Source organism: Lithobates pipiens, unplaced genomic scaffold (genome assembly GCF_037356315.1).
Source record: "Lithobates pipiens isolate NorthernLeopardFrog02 unplaced genomic scaffold, aLitPip1_a1.2 Scaffold_22, whole genome shotgun sequence".
Lineage (NCBI taxonomy): Eukaryota > Metazoa > Chordata > Amphibia > Anura > Ranidae > Lithobates > Lithobates pipiens.
Genome location: NW_027507784.1, coordinates 89,829,244 through 89,845,663, shown reverse-complemented (window position 1 = coordinate 89,845,663; position 16,420 = coordinate 89,829,244). Strand labels below are relative to the sequence as shown.

Genomic DNA, 16,420 nt, shown 5'->3' with positions numbered 1-16,420 from the left:
GAGGTCAAGTATTTAAATTGGCCCTAGTTATATAGTTACATGGTAGGTGAGGTCCAAAAAAGACACAAGTTCATCAAGTCCAACCTACTATGTGAGATAGGAACATTAGACTGCAAGCTCCTGGGGTGCAGAGACGGATGTGAATGTACAGTATGTAAAGCTCTGTGTAAATTGTAGGAACTATATAATAGAAGAAATAGTTCTGCTTGAAGCCAAGCCTAGGCAGAGATTTGGAAGGCGCGGTGGCCTGGTGTACGAAGCCAATGGAGGTCCGTGGAAGGGAGGCGCGGAGGTGTGAAACAGGACGCCGTTTAGCTTTAACAGCCTCCTAACACTTAGAAGAGACACATATTTGTGTTTCTTCGCTAATGGCTCGGAGTGCCTCCGGGGATGGCCGTTCCCCGCGTTATCCCACCGCTATCCCGGTACAAAGAGCGCTCGTGGGGTCCTCAAGCCTAATGAGAAGCGACAAGGCCTTCTCAATATTTCATCCCCTTTTCCCACTTCTTTGCCATCAGCCCAGCCGTGCGTGTGGATTGCCGATGAATTATTTGTGGCGCGGATATTTATATACACGGAAGAAAGTAATTCCTTCGCTTTACATGGACGCGACACGCCTGCGATCTCAGCCCGGGTCTTCTTAGGACCTGAGGACATGCTGCCTGTCTATTGTGTAATGGCTGCTTCTGGAGGCTAAAGCAGCACTCCGCCACAAGTACAGTTTCGGAAATAGTAGCACTCTGTGGATCAGCTCAATAGTAGCTTTTGTGGTGCGAACTGCCAGTCCCACCTGTGGAGATTGGAATGTGTGAATGTGTTGCGCAAACTGTTGGTGCTATATAAATCCCGTATAATAATGTGTGTGTGGTCGCTTTATCTCATAGGTTACAGCAGAGCAAGTCTGCACCAGAAGCTTGACTTTGGCATTGCCATAGACAGGGCCGGGGTTAACATAGGGGCTATTGGAGCTGCAGCTCCAGACACCTTCCTTAACCTCTTCCGGCCTGCCGGACGTCAAATGACAGCTGGATGGCGCGGCTCTCGTTCTGGGTGGACGTCATATGACGGCCCTCCAGAACAACTGCTCTTGCACGCCCCCCGGGGGCGCACAGCTAGACGATCGCGGCCGTGCCATGTTGCTAGGACTCTTTAACCATGTGATCGATACTGCCGGTCACATGTAAACACGGAGATGCCGGTAATTGGTGCTCCTCGCCTCACACTGACAGAGTGTGAGGTGAGGAGAGCCGATCAGCGGCATCTCCTCACAGAAGAAATCTAGGGATGTAATCAGGGCATTGATCATCAGTGCCCTGATTACAATTAAGTGCCAGTAATGCCACTGCCAGCAATCAGTGCCCACAATTGGCACCAATCTGTGCCCACAAGTGCCAGTAATCAATGGCCATCAGTGATGCCAGTCAGTGCTGGCTATCTGTGCTGCGCATCAATGCTCATCACTGCTGCTGCTATCACCTGGGGACACCTGATGTAAGAAGTGACTCCACTGCCTGGGGACACTGATGTAAGGAGGAACTCCACTGGGGACACTCATGCAAGGAGGGACTCCACTGCCTGGGGACACTGATGTAAGGAGGGACTCCACTGCCAGGAGACACTGATGTAAGGAGGGACTCCACTGGAGACACTGATGTAAGGAGGGACTCCACTGGGGACACTGATGTAAGGAGGGACTCCACTGCCTGGGGACACCCCTTTGTTGGCTATCAGTGCTGCCCATCAATGCTCATCACTGCTACCCATCACCTGGGGACACCTGATGTAAGGAGGGACTCCACTGCCTGGGGACTCTGATGTAAGGAGGAACTCCACTGCCTGGGGACACTGATGTAAGGAGGGACTTCACTGCCTGGGGACACTGATGTAAGGAGGGACTCCACTGGGGACACTGATGTAAGGAGGGACTCCACTGCCTGGGGACACCCCTTTAACCCACGCCCAATATTTTGTTTAAGCCATGACTATTTTTCACCATTTTCCTTTTCCGTTACACAATGCCTAGAAATGAAATGCTCCGTCCCCTAATTATAATAAGACTCCGCCTACAGACAAAGTATCCCTCTAATTTTTTTAAAAATGTTGCCAACTATGTCTCCCTCTTACCCTTCCTATTCCATTGCCCTAAGCACTGGATGACCTTGTCAAGGCACTGTGCACATGCACCACGGCACACCATCAGTGGGTTGAGCTGCAAAAAAACGGAGGAGACAGCCCCAATGATGCGCTGCATGGGCCATAAAGTACCTTAAGGCCTTTTAGGATTTATAATGTGGGTATCCCAGGACGCTGCAGGCAACAAATGTATCTTTCGTGCCTAAAGTCCTCTGTCATAGCTCCTAACAAGTCCCTCTGTTCCCTTTCCTCCTCATTTGTTCCTCATGTTGGTCTGATTTATATAGTTGTATATAAAATTTACTTTTTATCTTTCAAAAGGTTTTTCACAGTCCTAAACCTTTCCGCCAATTTGTAAAGGGCTGCATCTTTAAATTTCAATAGCCAGTATAAAGGAATAGTAGTGGTAAAAAAAAGCACTACTGTATAATTCTCCTTTAAGGGGGTGTGGCAGGGTGTGTGTCCTATGCCTACATACTTTTACTAATATATGTCCCTCATTTTCATCTCAAAAAAGTTGGGAAGTACACTCTTTACAGCAGAGCTCAGACTGGGAGAAAAAAATAAAACTCGGGAGCTGGCATTGAACATTGTGATCAGAGGGATTACTCATCACATGCTGGGACAAGTATTCTGATTCATTCTGATTCATTGATCCACTGATCCTGGTTATGTTTAATCTTTATACAGCAAACAATTAATTTCTGGTCATTGTGCCATTGTCCTTGTCACGTACCTGTATGAGGAGCCTGAAATGACGAGGATGGCCTGTTGCACAATTCTCTTCCCACCATTACTTGAAGTTAAAAGGAAATTAAAGGGACATAAAAAAAGTTATACTTACCTGCTCTGTGTAATGTTTTTGCACAGAGCAACCTTGATTCTCCTTTTCCCAGGTCCCCCGCCGGTGCTCCTGGCTCCTCCTCTTCTCCTAGTGCCCTCATAGCAAGTCACTTGCTATGGGGGCACTTATACATTCTCGCTCCCGAGCACCGCTCTGTGTGTCCATGAAACACACACACAGACAGGGCTCTGCTCCACCCCCCCTCCCCCGGCTCCCTCCTCACTGGATGTGATTGACAGCATTGGAAGCCGCCGTTCTCGTGCACAACACTGGATCGAGATGGTGCTCAGGTAAGTTTAAGGGGTGCTGGCTTCAGCCTTTCGATCCACTTTAAGATGGGGCCTGCAAGATTAGTGGCAGGGCACAAGTGCCTGGGTGACGAAACTGGTGACTGGAAGTACGGAACTGTGGTATCAGATGTGCAAAGATAAAACTGGTAATGCAGAGAGGATACATCAGGTCCAGATATGAGCAGAGTCAGGTCACAAGCCAAGGTCATCAACAATAACAGGAAAGATGATGAGAGTGGCCTTTTGCACAGTTCCCATCCAAGAAACCCATGAAGTTAAGACAGGGCCTTCAAGGGCAATTAGAGGACACAAGTACCTGGGTGCTGGAACTGACTGGAACTTAGGCACTCTGGTATCAGATGTGCAGGTGTGTAGCTGGTAATGCACTGAGGATACACCAAGCCTTGAAGTCTAATTACAAGCTGGGATCAGTAGCAGTTAAACAGTGAAAATGATGAGGGTGGTCTCTTGCACAGTTCCCATCCAATCACCCATAGAAGTTAAGACAGAGTGAGGTCACATGCCGGGGCCAGTAGCAAGCGAACAGCAAAGATGGCGAGGGTAACCTAATGCACAATTCCCATCTGAGCATTACTTGAAGTTAGGACAGAGCTTGCAAGGGTGGTCGAGGGACACAAGTGCCTGGGTGCTGGAACTGATGACTGGAACTCGGGAGGTCAGGTATTGGATGTGCAGGTGTAAAGCTGGTAATTAACTGAGGAAATACCAGGCTCAGAAGTCAGATCACAAGGCGTGGTCAGTAGCACGTGAACAGCAAGGATGATGAGAGTGGCCTCTTGCACAACTGGCGTCCAAGCACCCCTTGAATTTAGGACAGGCCCTGCAAGAGCAATGGGAGGGCCCAAGTGCTTGGGTGTCAAAACTGGTGGCTGGGACTCAGGAGTGCTGGTATCAGATATGCAGGAGTACAGTTGGGAACGCCCCTAAGATACACCCAGTTCACATATAAGAAATCTCAGGACACAAACTGGGGTCCGTAGCAGGTGAAAAGCGAAGCACCAAATTGTAGGCAGAATCAAAGTCCGGTAAAAGCAGAGGTTAGTGGGTAGAGAAGTGCCAAGTCAATAGATAGAATTTTAGTCAGAAATCTAGGCCAAGGTAGGTAACGGAAGTGAACAGCAATAATAAACAGACAGGGGAAATCTTATTGGGTCAATGGCCTATAGCCATAATATTAGGTCAAATGTCCAAGTGGCCATATTGGGTTAATGGCCTATGGCTATATTAAGTCACAAGGTCATGTGGACATATTAGGTCAATGGCATATGGCTATACCAAGGCCATGTGGCTGTACTCAGTCAATCGCTATTGGCTAGACTAAGTGACAAGGCCAATGGGCCATATTCGGTCAATGGCATATGGCTATACTAAGTGACATGGGCATGTGGTTGTATTGAGTCAATGACCTATGGCTAAATTATGTCACATGGCCATGTGGCTATGCCAAGGCACAAGGTCATGTGGTCATATTCAGTCAATAGCTATTGGCTATAACAAGGCCATGTGGTCATATTCAGTCAACGGCTATTGACTATACTAAGTCACAAGGCCATGTGGCCATATTTGTTTAACGGCTTATGGCTATACGAAGTCTTATGTGGCCATATTGGGTCAATGGCCTATGGCTATATTAGGTCAGATGGCATGAGCCACATTCTTCGTGCATGTGCAGATACAGATCAGGGAATATCCTGGCTGCAGGTGATTATGTGGCAGTGGGCAGGAGTGAGATTTTCCTTCCTTCTTACTAAACTCAATCTCATCCCTACTCTGTAATAGGACTGTGTAAATCTGAGGACTGGCTAGACTGAATTGCAAATCCTTTTGCAGGCAAAACCGCTCTCATAGATGTATTTTGCATGTCTATTCAGTTGATTGCCCAGAGTTCATCTTTAAACCCATCACACTTAAGGGTATTTTTTTTTTTTCCGGCATGCAGAAGGTGCATAGAGGGACTGGAACAAGTTGGGATACGTGGCTGGTGTTCAGCCGAGGCAGGTATACTCTCAGCCGAGGTGGAGTCTGGAGAGTGGGGGTGGTGAAGGTGATGGATAGGGGAGACATGTTCGGGCCGGCACCCGGTGGAATTGTGAGGAAGCAAAACGGCGAAGGTCTTGGCTCTCCCTCCAATCACTTTGCACAGGAAGGTTGGTAAACAGACTCGATAAAGAGGATTAATGTAAAGAATGTATTCTAAAGAGCTGCCAGAATCTGAAAAAACAACAATTTCTGCTCTGCCTGCCATCCAACGGTGAAATGAGTAGAGCCCCAGCCACGCTCAGCTCTCCCAAAATAGAAACAGCTCAACATTCTGCCAATCGGTCGCAAACAGATACCACCAAAAATGACGGTCATAAGAATAAGTTGAAACTTGAAAAATAACTGATTAAAATCTACTGACTTGGAGGCAGCTATAGGGCACAGGTGGTGGCTGAGAACAGAAAAGAACTTCAGGCGGTGGGCAGAAAAATGTAATCCCACCATCGGCCCTCAGGGTCGGTTCACACTGAAACGACTTGGGGGGCGACTTGTCAGCCCTCAAGTCGCCCCAATCACTCGACATTATGAATTGCATTATAGTCAATGAGAGGCGTCTTAATATACACTACTGAAGTCGCTCCGACTTCAGAAAAGGTTCCTGTACAACTTCAATCCGACTTGTACCCATAGAATTCAATGGAAGTCGCCTCCAAGTCTGATATCCATCTACAGTGAAGCGACTTTACAGTAAAATAAATTAGGTTACCCAGGCAAACCCCTCCTTTCCAGAGAGCTGATTATTCTCTGATTGGCCACAGCCAAAGTCGCCTGTCGTGTTGTAAGTTACTCAAAGTCGCTTTGAAGTCACCTTGCAAAGTCGCTGAAGTCGTGTCGCCCCTGTGTGAATTGGCACTCAATAACTAGAGATTGTTCAATCAGTAGGGTACCTAAATAGCTAACATATCTAGATTTCCGGCATTTGCTTCATTTGTGAATCTATTCACTAATCGTGATAAGACGATAATTACCCTCTTGTCGTCCCATGTAATGCATATGTGCAGGGGCAAAGAGGGTGGACTTTAATGACTTTGCGTCTGTGGACAGGTGAGATTTCTGTGCTAAGAATGTGCTACCAGCATAGTGACCAAGCTGTCAAAGATGGATCCTTATTTCTAGTAATGATTGGAAGTCAGCAAGACTGGCTCCCGATCACATGACTACTGTGACAGCAGACCTTTCAGCTCCCCGGGAGTATCAACATAGTTAAAGGGACTCCAAGGTTGGGCAGGAAGGGGTTAACATTTAAATATTCTATACATTATTATATAAAGAAACAAATTACTCATTATCATTATGTAAAATAGATAGATGGTGGACCTGCAGTTGAGCTGCAACGATGACCCGATAGGGTTGTATATGCCACAGTCTTGATGCTGTGCTTTGCATCCGTGGCAAAAATTACACCCATGTCACATTCCGCAAGTGAATTATTATATTATTATACAGGATTTATATAGTGGTAAAAGTTTGCACAGTGCTTTACATTATAAAGAGTTACAGCACAATTACAATGCATTTTTAAAACAGAAGGAATAGGAGGGGACATGGGACAAATGCCCGGCAACAATTTGTAATGCACAGGCTTTGCAGGATTAAAACAAGCAGTAAAGAGACAACACATTGCCTCGCAGCCATCTGCCAACCACCCTCTGAAAGCAATCCACCATGGATCGCTTTTCATAGGGGCGGCAAGGGCTGCCAGAAGTGCGAATGAGCCCTTAAAGGTAAGCCTATGTTAAGGCTTACCTGTAGGTGCTTGAAATATCTCCTAAACTTACGCGGTTTAGGAGATATTTACTAAAAAGACGAGCGCAGATGACTATGGTGCATGCACCAATGTCATTGGCGCATGTTTCCCTTTAGAAAGGGCACATTGTACCGTTTCTAATAGGGATCATGCCGTGACTGGCGGCTCCTGTGCACATGCGCGGAGGTGACATCACGCGACTCCGGCCAGACACAGAGCCGGAGTTCACTGCCCCAGAAGAAAGAAGGGCGAAGATGGACGCTCCCTGCTAGTGGGGGGCAATGGAGACATCGTGGGCTTTCGGTGTCAGGTAAGTCACGTAAGTGACACATGATGGCTACTATGCGATGCATAGTAGTCCATTATGCTTTACCTTTGCAGGGAAATAAAGAGGAAGTAAAACCCACCAGGTTTACTTCCTGTTTAACCTCCCTGGCGTTATGATTCAGTCTGGATTTAGGTGCTGAAAGCGGTACAATTATTTTGCATGGAAATTTGTCGTTTTATTTTGTAGTCCTGTAATTCTTAGGAATAACTCTCTTAAATCTGTTCAAACCAGAGTCTAGCAGACATCCCGGGTATGATAAAGTTTATAATATAATAAATAATAATAAAAATTATTCAATAATGTAATCAAATCCTAAAACACTGAAAAAGGGACACTTTTTGGTTGCTATGGACAATCTCCAAAATTTCAGGCAGAAAAAACTGTATTTATAATATAAAAGTGCATGCAGGGCACTGGACAGACCACTAGGGACAAAGGGTGTGTGTAATTTTTGAATACAGTACTGTAATCTGTAAGATTACAGTGCTGTGTGTGTTTTGGGTCTTTTTACTTTTTTTTGAATTTGCCTCCGTTCTCCGCTCCCGTGCGCCGTAACGTCGCAGGGAACGGAGCTTGGCGGCATTCGGCACTGTGAATCGAGCGGAGGACGGCTCGATCACACAGCGCGGAGGACATCGCTGGATCCAGGGGACAAGGTAAGTAACTCTCTCCCTGTGTCCTCCCCTGCATCCAGCGATGCGATCCCGAGTCTGGCTCAGGGTTACCGCTCCTGTTAGTAAAATCCCAACCCGAGCCAGACTCGGGATTACCACTAGGGGGTTAAAGACACATACAAGAAAAAAAGGTTAATATTGTGACATACATCAGTTGCTCTAATTCAGGGTTTCTCAACAAGGGTTCCATGGAACCATAGGGTTCCTCCAGTGGTTGCTAGGGGTTTCTTTGAGACATTTGAAATTTCTGCCTCTCATATAAGTTCCCACTGATACCATTGATGTTTTTAGCTATCTATAAGGGAGTAATTCTTCCCAATGATCACAAGTGTAAAGAGCGTTTTTGCCACTGACCACCACACTAATGTATCATGAGTAGGGATGAGCCGAACACCCCCCGGTTCGGTTTGTACCAGAACTTTCGAACGGACCCCACGTTCATTACGAACGTTAGAACCCCATTGAAGTCTATGGGACTCGAACGTTCGAAATGAAAAGTGCTAATTTTAACGGCTAATATGCAAGATACTGTCCTAAAAAGGGTTTGGGGACCTGGCTCCTGCTCCAGGGGACATGGGTCAATGCCTAAAATGTTTTTAAAAATGGCCGTTTTGGCGGGAGCACTGATTTTAATGACGATTAAAGTGAAAAAAAAAAGTGAAATATTCCTGTAAATATGGTGCCTGGGGGGTGTCTGTAGTATGCCTGTGAAGTGCCACGTGTTTCCCGTGTTTAGAACAGTCCCTGCACAAAATGACATTTAACGGAAATAACACCATTTAAAACTGCTTGCGTTTTTTTTTTTTTTTTTACAATATTTTTATTCAATTTTCAACAGAAGAAATTACAAATTCAGTATCTGACATTGTCGATGCATAAAAGCACAAGAAAACAATACGGAACAATTCAACTATAAAAAGGAAGGAGGAAAGAAACGGTTGTACATGTGTGAAGCTGCAAGGGTATTTCAAAGGGTTACAGGCCCAACCCCTCCAGGTAGTTATCCTGCATCTTGCTCCTATTAGGGGTCCAGAGACAAGCATCTGAGCCCTCATTATCCAATCCTCCCTTTTTGACTTCAGTGCCACAGTACCTCCTAAATATATGATAATAAAAGAAAGAAAAAAAAAGAAGAGGGGGTACGGGCACTTGTGTTTTCAGGTGCACTCAATTAAAAAAAGGAAATGAACGAAAGTAGCTATAGTAAGAAAGGATAAAGAAGTAAGAAATAAAAAGCAAAAAAAAAGAAAGAAAGAAGAAGAAGAAGAAGAAGGATGCACTCCAGTTCCCGGGGACCACCCCCCAGCCCCACATCAGAAGGACTCCCTTTACTCAGTTACCAGATCTCTAATCCAAGGTTCCCACACTCTATTAAACCAAGCCATTCTGTCAGCGAGTATTGCCGATAAACGTTCATTCACCATTATCCAGGACAATTTTGCTTTAAGTAAGTAAAACGGAACAATTGGTGATTTCCACGATTTAGCTATGGAGATCCTCGCTGCCACAAAGATAAAAGTTATAAGCCTGCTCATTGGCTTTGAAGCCCCTTCTACGGGGCGTCCCAGCAGCGCGTGCAGGGGCGATTTGCGGAGGTTCACTCGGGTCAAAGAATACATAAAATTGTATGTGCGTATCCAAAACCGTCGCACCTTCGGGCACGTCCACCATATATGATACATTGTACCATCCGCATTACAGCCCCTAAAACACCGCAGAGACGCCCCAGGGGCGAAGGTGGCCAGACGGGCCGGAACCATATACCACCTCATCAGCACCTTATAGTTTGCTTCAATCAAAGATGTGTTAATGAAAGATTTTGATGCACTTCGTATTACTTTGTTCCACTCCTCCATCGTCAAAGTGACATGCATATCCCCTTCCCATCTCTCCATGTATGGCAATTTCTGAGAAGGGGGGAACAAAATATTGAACTGCTTGCGGTTTTAATGTTATATCTGGTTCCTGCAATATGGTTGAAAATCATTGAGAAAAATGGCATGGGTAGCCCTCCCTGCCCATTACCAGCCTATTTGGGTCTTGTACGCATATTAAGGGGAACCCTGTACCCATATTAAAAAAAGGAAATGCGTGTGGCCCCCAGGCCCTATATACTCAGAACAGCAGTATACAGGCGGTGCAAACAAGACAGGGACTGTGTAGGTTTGTTGTGTTAAGTTGAATCTGTTTGTAATTTTCAAATGGTACATTTTGAAAGTGTAGCTCCAGTCAAAAAAACGATTTTTAAGCTTTTTGGAAAACATAGGGAAGGGTTATCACCCCTGTATAATTTTTGTTTTGTCGTCCATCTTTTTTCATCTCACTTGCTGTTGTCTCCTTCCGTTTGCAAGTAGGAGATGTTTGTAAGTTGGATGTTTGAAAGTAGGGGCCTGCCCTATATGCTCTGCAGAAATGGCGGAACAAGGTGTTGGTTTTGCCACAACATTGTAAGCCCTCAAAGCCCTGAAAGTGACTCTTGGTGGGCGCTGGAGCGCCCTGCTGTGAACGATTATATCAAGAATTGTAATTACATGCCATTGTTGAACAGTGGTAGAAAAATTGACCTTTGGTGGTTGTGGTGCTGGTGCCACAACACTATAAGTCCTCACCGTTACTCTGAGTGGGCACAGGAAGGGGCCCCCCTGTGAAATATTATATCAAGAATTGTAATTACATGTCCCTGTTAAACAGGGGCAGAAAAATTGGGCCTTAGGCACTGCTGCTGGTGCCACCACACTGCAACCTCTTCCATATACTCTAGTTTTTTTGCTGGAATTAGCCCTGCTGCAAAGCATTGCATCAAAAATTGTACTTAAACGCCCCTGTTAAACAGGGGCAGAAAAATTGGGCCTTAGGCACTGGTGCTGGTGCCACCACGCTGCAACCTCTGCCATATACTCTAGTTTTATTGCAGGAATTAGCCCTGCTGCAAAGCATTGCATCAAAAATTGTACTTAAACGCCCCTGTTAAACAGGGGCAGAAAAATTGGGCTGCTGGCATCACCCAGAACCAAAAATGTTCTTCCAACATATCAGCGGAGGAGGAAGAGGATAGACAATCAACATAACAGGACAGTCACTCAGCATCAGCATAGGCAGTCTTGAAGGGATGTGGTATTTCAAAAAAAATTATTCGGTTACATCAGCTTCAGGTGCTTGGTAGCTGTGGGTGATCCAAGACTGATTCATCTTGATGAAGGTCAGTCGATCAACTGATTCGGTGGACAGGCGCACCCTGTGATCGGTAACAAAGCCACCAGCAGCACTGAAGGTGCGTTCCGAAAGAACGCTGGATGCAGGACAGGCCAGTAGCTCAATTGCATACTGTGCAAGCTCTGGCCAGTGATCCATCCTCAAGACCCAGTAAGCCAGAGGATTTTCGGTGGGAAAGGTGTCCAAGTCTGACCTTGCCCCTAGGTATTCCTGCACCATGTAAATCAGACGCTGGCGATGGGTGCTGGAACCAATCATACCTTGGGGCTGCGGACTAAAAAATTGTCTGAAAGCATCAGTCAGACGGCCACCTTCTCCACCGCTCCTTCTGACAGATGCCTCAGCAACACGTTGTCCAGGACCAGGAGTTTGTAACCTCCCAGTCTCTGGGAACGCGTTGCACAGAGCTTTCTGCAAGGCCTCCCGGAGATGTCTCATCCTCTGCTCCCTCTGCGATGGCAAGATAAGGTCGGCAACCTTACCCTTGTACCGTGGATCAAGGAGAGTGGCCAGCCAGTAATGGTCCCTCTCCTTGATCCGAAGAATACGAGGATCCTTCCGCAGGCTTTGCAGGATCAGGGAGGCCATGCAGCGTAGGTTAGCTGAGGCATTCGGTCCGGAGTCCTCTGGGTCACTAAGGACAACATGATCCACAGCTACCTCCTCCCAGCCACGTACAAGTCCACGTGTTTCTTGGGACTGTAAATCATCCCTATAAGACTGCTGATGCTGATGCTGAGTGCCAGCCTCCACCTCCATGCTGACACAATCATCCTCCTCCTCCTCTTCCTCCTCCTCATCCTCTTCCTGTGTGATGGGTGGCACAGCAGGAACACTGTCTGGATAAAGGGGGCCTTGAGAGGCAAGGAAGTCCTCCTCTTCCTGCCTCTGTTCTGCCTCAAGTGCCCTGTCCATTATTCCACGCAGCGTATGCTCCAAGAGGTGGACAAGAGGTACAGTGTCACTGATGCATGCACTGTCACTGCTCACCATCCTTGTGGCCTCCTCAAACGGTGACAGGACAGTGCATGCATCCCTGATCATGCCCCACTGGCGTGGTGAGAAAAAACCAAGCTCCCCTGACCCTGTCCTGGTGCCGTAGTCGCACAGGTACTCATTGATGGCCCTCTGCTGCGTGTGCAGCCGCTGCAGCATGGCCAATGTTGAGTTCCATCTGGTGGGCATGTCACATATAAGGCGGTTCTTGGGCAGGTTCAACTCCTTTTGGAGCTCAGCCAGCCGAGCACAGGCATTAAATGATCGGCGGAAATGCACACAGACTTTCCTGGCCTGCTTCAGGACATCCTGTAAGCCGGGGTACCTGCCCAAGAACCGCTGCACCACCAGGTTAAGGACGTGAGCTACACAGGGCACATGGGTCAGTTGTCCCTGTCGGAGGGCGGAGAGGAGGTTGGTGCCATTGTCGCAAACCACCATTCCTGGCTTAAGTTGGCGTGGCGTCAACCACCTCTCGGCCTGCCCCTGCAGAGCTGACAAAACATCCGCCCCAGTGTGGCTCCTGTCCCCCAAACAAACCAGCGCAAGCACGGCATGGCATCGTTTTGCCTGCGTACTTGCGTAGCCCCTGGAACGCCTACGGAGCACCGCTGGTTCTGAGGACAGAGCACTGGAAGAGGCCATGGAGGAAGAAGAAGAGGAGGGGGTGGAGGAGAGAGGTGTGTCACAACCAATAGTAGCATTTTGGAGGCGTGGTGGCGGAACAACCTCCAACACTACTGCACCTTGTCCTGCATCCTTCCCAGCAGCCAGAAGAGTGACCCAATGGGCCGTGAAAGACAGGTAACGTCCCTGTCCATGCCTGCTGGACCATGAGTCAGCGGTAATATGCACCTTACCGCTGACCGCCCTGTCCAGCGAGGCAAGGACATTGCCTTCCACATGCCGGTAGAGAGCCGGAATCGCCTTCCGTGAGAAAAAGTGGCGTTTGGGGACCTGCCACTGAGGAACCGCACATTGTACAAACTCACGGAAGGGGGCCGAGTCTACCAACTGAAAAGGCAGCAGTTGAAGTGCTAGCAATTTAGCCAAGCTAGCATTCAACCGCTGGGCATGTGGATGGCTGGGAGTAAACTTCTTCCGCCGGTCCAGCAGCTGGGGCAGGGACATTTGCCTGCTATAATCGGACGTGGGTGTACCACTAGCAGAGTTCCCGGAAGCACTTGGCTGTGACACACCTAATTCTACACCTTCATTCCTCTCAGAGCAGGTTTCAGAGAGGACTGAAGGTCTAGTGGGGTTGGAGATGCCAGCTGATGAGGAGCAAGGAGAGGTCCGCTTTGTTCTTTGGTGTGGGTCTTTGAGGTACGCTTGCCAACGAGCTGCATGGCAGGTCAACATATGTCTGGTCAAGCATGTGGTGCCCAAGCGGCTGATGTTTTGGCCACGTGAGATACGCTTGAGACATATGTTGCAAATAGCAGCGGTGCGATCTGATGTACTCGTCTCAAAAAAGGCCCACACCAAAGAACTTTTAGAATAACGCGCAGAGGCAGCGCTCTGCACAGGCGGAGCTCTGCGGTGTGATTCAGTCGGTGTGCTGCCCCTAAGCTGGCCCCCGGAGGGCATCCTGCCTCGTTGAACATGTGCCTCCTCCTCCTCCTCCTCCCTCCTTCCAGGCACCCACGTGGAGTCAGTGCCCTCATCATCCCCTCCCTCTTCATCGCTGTAGCAAACCTGGCAGTATGCTGCAGCTTGTGGAACATGACTGCCAGATTGCTGTCCTTCTTGAGCATCCCCTCTCTCTGCGCTCACGCTACTGCCTTCCTCTAGCTGAGTGTCATCATCAGAGCCCACCAAACACTGGGCATCCTCCTGGAGCATGTACCCAACACTGTGCTCAAAGAGTTCAGGAGACTCCTCAGGAGGACGTGGTGGGTCTAGGGAAGGAGTCACTGATGATGACATTGAGAGGAGGGAAGACGATGCGTTGGCAGCTGCTTTGCTAGTACCCTGAGACTGGGTGAGAGAGGATGAGGAGGATGAAGAGGGCTTGGTCATCCACTCTACCAAGTCGTTGGCATGTTGCGGTTCAACATGTCCAGCTGCCGAAAAGGACAAGCATGTCCCATGGCCACGTGCTGATGACAATGCACCGCGTCCACGACCAGCACTGTTGTCTCTAGACACAGAGCCTGCTTGCCCTCTTTTATCGGCTCGCGCCTGTCTGCCTCTCCTTGCTGGCCTTCCAGACATGGTAATGGCCTGAAGGGAGTTGGGTAAAACAGCAGTTGGGTAGTTTATATTGTGCTGGAGGCACACAACACCCACTAACTCCTGCAGATGCCTTTTTTATAGAACACCAGAGATAAAGGGGTATATACAGATGTATACTGTGCTGTGCTGGAGGCACACACAACTTCCAATAACTCCTGCAGATGGCAATTGGGCTCAAATAGAGAACAGCTATGTAGGTGGATTATAGCGGTATGTACTGGGTACAGAGCACGCAGACAGCACGCACTATCTCCTAACACTACTGACTGCAAGCTCTATTATTAAAGATAGATCACTAGCTATATAGGTGAGGTGAATATAGTGGTGTATACTGCAGTCAGGGCACAGACAATAACCACTACACAACAGCAAGATAGGAAATCAGCCAAAAACGATCGGTGTGTACTGTGTTGAAGGTACACAGAACACCCACTGCTTCAGATGCCAACATACTACACGAGGCCGCCTCAATGGCGGCCTTATATAGTGTGGGGCGTGCACTACACAGCCTGAGCTATGATTGGCCACAGGCATACTGCCTGTGGCCAATCATGGCTCTCCTCGCTGCTGTCGCTGCGATTGGCCAAGCATGTGGGGTCACAGTGCATGCTTGGCCAATCATGAGCCAGCAATGCACTGCGCCATCGCAGTGCATTGTGGGCCGTGAGCGCCATGCGAATTTTGACGCGAACGGACCAAGTGTTCGGATTTCGCCGAACGGACGAACAGCCAATGTTCAAGTCGAACGTACGTTCGACTCGAACACGAAGCTCATCCCTAATCATGAGTTGTACAGCCGTGGCCAAAAGTTTTGAGAATGACATAAATATTAATTTTCACAAAGTCTGCTGCCTCTGCTGTTTTTATGATGGCAATTTGCATATACTCCATAATGTTATGAAGAGTGATCTGATGAATTGCAATGAATTGCATTGATGCAGTTGTAGCACTGACCCCTGAAGGAGCGGCTGGTTTTCTTGGGCTTACCATGTACCTCCTCCGCCTTGTAACTCGTCGTTCTTGTCTAGGGGTTCCCGAGGTTGATGGCCCAATAACTGCAGAGACCGACACTTGAATTCCCTTAGGAATTTTTATTTGCTTAAAACGTTGAACAGAAACACAGTCTCTCAGTTGGGAATAGAGGGTATAGGTATGGAAGCTCAGGCACTTTGAAACTACTAACACTTAATAAATGTCTCTCTCTTGGTAATCCAGGGAATAGCCACTCGCAACTGGATATTTCCACTGTCGGATAAATCCTGGTTTATGGAGCAGCCAACAAATGACTCAAACTTGGCAAAGTCTCTGCAAACTTTTAGATGAACACAGAAAGTCTCTCACAGGAACTTAGTTGTAACAGAAGGATGAAAATAGGAACCTTCTTACGGTACCAGAATCTTGCAGCCTGTCCGGCGATACCGTAAGAAATGTGGATTCAATTAGTGTCCATAACAGCTCAGCATCCAGGCTCTTACCTAGCAGCCAGCCTTGTGTGTGGCCCTCTTCCGAAGAGTCCTCCCCTGGTTGCATGATGAGTTGCTGGGCCTCTCCAAAACTCGAGATGGCACCAGACCACTTTAGAATCCTCCTTCCAGTTACTGTGTCTCGGACTAGCCAGTTCCAAGACTCGGAAACGGATGGATCCGCACCCCAGGCCATGAGGGCCTCTGGGGGCTGGTCAGGAGGACCAGGACCATGGAGTCAGAACATACTTCTAGGCTGGAACCCCAGAACCACGTGACTTCAGCACCTTAAGTACCCTCTCCCGGAATACACAGCACGACAACGCACCCACTGATTGGCTCCGAGAGAGAGAGATTGTTACCCAATGCGTCCAACCAGACTGCATTCCAATGCCTGTCAGAGGTGCTACCTACACCTATGACCAGGCAGAAC

At 48.0% G+C, this 16,420-nt stretch overlaps 1 protein-coding gene across 1 annotated transcript in view; it reads left to right on the top strand.

Moving 5' to 3' along the window:
• The window catches only part of WNT10A (Wnt family member 10A), a 95,144-nt gene that overhangs the window by 54,945 nt on the left and 23,779 nt on the right, over positions 1–16,420 (top strand). The gene's annotated exons all lie outside the window — the stretch shown is intronic.